This window comes from Lactuca serriola, chromosome 1, assembly GCF_051521515.1.
Source record: "Lactuca serriola cultivar US96UC23 chromosome 1, Lser_US96UC23_V15, whole genome shotgun sequence".
Taxonomy (NCBI): Eukaryota; Viridiplantae; Streptophyta; class Magnoliopsida; order Asterales; family Asteraceae; genus Lactuca; species Lactuca serriola.
The window spans coordinates 88233100-88237847 of NC_136408.1; the positions used below are offsets into that span (position 1 = coordinate 88233100).

Below are 4748 nucleotides of genomic sequence, written 5' to 3' on the forward strand. Positions count from 1 at the left end.
GCAAACATATTACATAAAACATTTCACATAAAAAAAACCTTCTACATGAAATACTGGTGGTTCTTAACTAGATTCCAAGCGTCCACATACTCAAAGTCTTTTCCCTCATGCTCGAAAATGTAATGATCTAAAATCATTTCTACAAGAGCTTTCTCGTTTGAGTAATAATAATTACTACTATTGTTAAGATGATGATACCATCGATCGAACCATGTGATTTTGTTCTTTAACTCCATCCACTTACTAAGAATATCTACTTGTAGCCGATATTCTTCTTGTCCAAATGAGATGTTGAACATACCTGTTATGCGGGTCCATTCATCACCTCCAAGGTAATCAGGGGTAATCATTGTTGTTTCACTTTCAAAAATGTTCAACCAACATCGTATTATAACCATCACCTCTCTTACCGTCCATGGACGTGGAGTATCGAACGACGATGTTGCATTCGTAGAAATTGGTGCACTGGAGGCCATTTCTATATTTTTCAATACTGGGGTGAGTTGATACAATATTTAACAGGTATGAAAATTTATACACTGATCTGTAGAGGTGTATAATGATCCGCAGAGGTGTACACTGATAACAGTTCTGTGGATTCTCAAACAGTTATGTGGACTAATATCGAACATAAGTTTATTATTTTTAACATTTTTTTGTCAAATTATTTACATAATAAAAAAAAATAAAAACGAAAAAACAAAAAGAAAAATTAAAAAATCAAAAAGCAGCAATTCCACAAAGGTGTAGTGGATCTGCAGAGCAGCTAGTGGATCCGCAGAGCAGCTAATAGATACGCAGAGGGTGCTCTGCGAATCCTTCGGTCATTTTCCAAAATCCATTTTTCCTTCGTCATTTTCCTTCAAACAACCCTTCCTTTTTTGTTATATCACAAATTTTCTCATAAATAAATTTACAAATATTAAGCCACGTCACCTACCAGACTTGATTTGATCCATTTGGTCCATATATATAAATCCAAGTGTTGTTACGATGTACAACCCATTTCTAATTTATGTGAAGGTGGATAGTCTGTCCTTCGTAACCAACATGTGATTTTATCCTATATTCTAACCTACATCAAGATCACATGATTCAAACATTAACCAACATCAACCCACGTGTCGCTCGAAACAGGACTACTTGTCAATCCGGTACAAACCATGTTATCCACGCGCTACAGCCTATGCTACTGATCTTACTCACCTTCTCCGCCGTCCATTTTCTGGGCGCGTGATTCAATCTTAACAGACAGTAGAAATACATTTTGACCCGCTTTCACTGAATTGTTGTTCATTTTTAGATCAACATATGAAGATGATGAATCAATATGTTTTTCTTAATGTTACAAATTTTTGTAAAATATTATAATTTAAAGTTAAACTGTCTAACAAATTATCAAATCGTAACAGGGAACTTTTTAACAATTTTAAATGTGATTTTTAAATATATATATATATATATATATATATATATATATATATATATATATATATATATATATATATATATATATATATAGTTGTTACCCGCGCAATACGACGGACGTCGAACACTTTGTTTCGTAAATAAATTTCTTTTCGGGACAAAAACCTTATGGATCATATATGTAACGAAAAAACGTTTTGAACAAAAACCAAGAATATAGAAAACCACATGAGCCATTTATGTAATTTTGTCTAAGAACTTAATAAGAATTTCAATAACAAGTTTGTGAACTTTTAATTTTGAGACTGTAATAACCTAAAAAATAAAAACTCAAGAGAACGTATATGAAATTACTAATGATTAATGATTGACTGTACAATATTAACATGTATCTAAGTTGCGATCCTAAATTATATCAGAATTTATTTTACAAAAATTAAATATTACCTATCCTAATAAAATCGATGAATATGACAGTTTTTTATTGTTATCTAAGTAGTTTGTTAGAATATAAGTAATTTATTAAAAAAAATAATCAAGTAGTTATATATCCTAAAAAAATAAATATTTTAAAATTTTATTAAAACTTTTGTCATAATATTCAAAATTTTGAAGTTTAAAAATTGAAAATGTAGAGCGATGTTGACCACTTCTAACTTAAAATTCAAAATTTTTAAGTTTTAAATTTTTGTTTATTTAGAATGATAACTTATTATTTACTTTTTGATAATTTATTTTTAATTAAATTGTTAGAACTTCCCAAAGCAAACAACTTTAATATAATTTCACTACACCGAGAATATGTTACAACATGACTAAGGAAAAATATGTTCCAAGGATAAAGTCGACCCAAAATTCCAAAAAAACACAATCAAACAACTAACAAACAATATGGGGCATAATCATCCAAAACACCCACCAATAAAAGTAAGATTTTAGAATTGCGCCAATTACTATTGATTATGTAATTACATGTGGATGACCCACCGAACCATTTCTATAATTATCAAAAGGAGAATCAAAACAGCTATCCAACCTCAGGGGCATAATCGGCCAAAACACCCACTAAAACACAGGGTTCCAAAAATGTCAACAGGAGAATCAAAACAGCTACCAAACCTCAGGGGCATAATCGACCAAAACACCCACTAAAACATAAGGTTTCATAATTATGCCAATTAGACCCATTGATTGTGCTTGTGCAAACTACATGATGAAGACCCACAATACCATTTCCAGTAATTATAGCCTGCCAATAGTGTGCAGTACTCCTGATGTATGAGATAACCTAGAAAAATAGCAATAACATGATCAATAATGAGATTAAGAAAATAAATGTCTATATTTAAGTGACTATACAAGATTGAAGCAAAAAGAAGCTTACATATAGACAATTCTTGAGGTCTTTTCCAGAAGCAATATCTCCAGCAGCTGCAAAATTAGAAAAGTTGCACATGATCATGGTGTATGTATACATTGATAAAGTCATGTTGAACTCGAAAATCTATTTTAGATGTAAATCCAAAACCAAACCTGATGTATGAATGAGATTCCTTTCACCTCTCTTACCTTAAATAATATGTTTGATTAGTTGAAGTTGATCATTAACATGAGATGCTACTTATAGAGATCAATGTTGGAGTGATAGATAGATGCCAATGCTAGTCGAGAAAAGGGGGAACATGTATTTTGACAACTTCTCGCATAACCATGCAACTTATTTTGCTGATGTAGCAGTTGTTCATATATAGTAATAAAAATAAATTTTAGCAGAAGAAGATTATATTTTATTATCAAACTTGTTTTCAGCAGAAGAAAGTGTTCCATTTGGTAAATGTAATATTGTAAAAAGAAACAACAGATAATCAACTTCTATACAATACAATTTGTTTTAAATAGAATGTCATTAACACGATATCATCTCAATAGGTTTTTGGATTGTTGATTATTTCAACAAAATCTTTACTGTGAAAACAAAAAAACAACCATTGCTTACCTTGAAATCAGGATCGTCAGTAATGACAAGGTCTTAAAATCGTTGCACCTTCATCTTTTGGGTTTGCACCAAGTGTCCCCAACGTCCACGAAACCTACTATCAACGCTCAATTAGAAAGTATCTATCAACAATTTATGATTTTTCGCATTATTTAAAAATAACATCACTCCATTTGTTATGTATATCTGACAATCATTTTAAAACAACCAAAAAATAAAAAAATAAAAACAAAAAACAAAAGCGAAAGAGAAATATATACACATAGAGAGAGAGAGAGGAGGGGGACTAGGAAAACCGAGTTAAGAGCTCTCATTTGATATTGTTTTTGATTCATTTGACCTACACAATACAATAAAAACCAAGTTAAGAGCAAATATGTAATATATAACCAGAATATGAGAGAGAATACCGATAATAGCAAAGAATTTCGTGGTGGTGGAGACGGCAGTTGATGAAGACGTGACGATATCTTGGGTTTTCACAGAAAGAGGTGTTATTTACTTGCAAATTACACTCGATTTTTTAGAAAAAGATGAGAGGGAGTGTGTGCGGTGGTGATAATTTAAGAGACGGGGGCGAGATATTAGGGACTTCTTGAATTCAAAATAAATGTAACTATAATTCCTTGATTTGTGCTTGGAATGAGTCATTTCCAAGTCGATTAAGGAGATAAAAAGTCAGTCAAGGAGAAGAAAATAGATAATTAGGGAAACGGATAAGTGAGAGACAAATATATGTATTGTACATTCAGCTTAAATTTTTGGACGTCTTAAAAATCTATTTTTAAAAATAGTAAGGTTTATATATATATATATATATATATATATATATATATATATATATATATATATATGATACGGACATAAATAATGTTTGAAAATGTATTTTGTTTGATGCAACACTATATGAAATAATGAAAATAATAATAACATCCTTACTTACTTAGTACAAACATATTACATGATGTTGATAGTAAAAAGGGATAATGATTTAAAAATGTAATATAGTTTTTTATTTTTATATATCTGATCATTAAGTTTTTTTCGTCCACATTTACCCCTTTTAACTTGTTAAACTTTACACATTCAGTCTTTATGATCAGTTACTCCAGGTTAGCTGAGAAAACTGACTTAATAGGATAATATATTTCTCATTTTGTACACATTTAGTCCTTAATATTTTTTTGTTTCAAAATAAATCTTTTTTTGTTTTTGTACTCATATTCATTACTTATGAATGATTTCTTTAGGTTTCTCACGACATCTGACATGAGACAATCATTGATGAGGTGTTTGGGGTTGTTGATGTTTATGTCTATCGCGA

General features: G+C 30.3%; 1 long non-coding RNA gene across 1 annotated transcript; it reads right to left on the minus strand.

The window, feature by feature from the left end:
- Nucleotides 1-2376: 2376 nt before the first annotated feature.
- Nucleotides 2377-3950, minus strand: LOC145069919 (uncharacterized). The gene is made up of 3 exons (XR_013689735.1): nt 3425-3950; nt 2813-2859; nt 2377-2716 (listed from the first exon to the last, which is right to left on the minus strand). It is a non-coding gene; the product is annotated as an uncharacterized LOC145069919 (long non-coding RNA).
- Between the last annotated feature and the right edge of the window lie 798 nt (nt 3951-4748).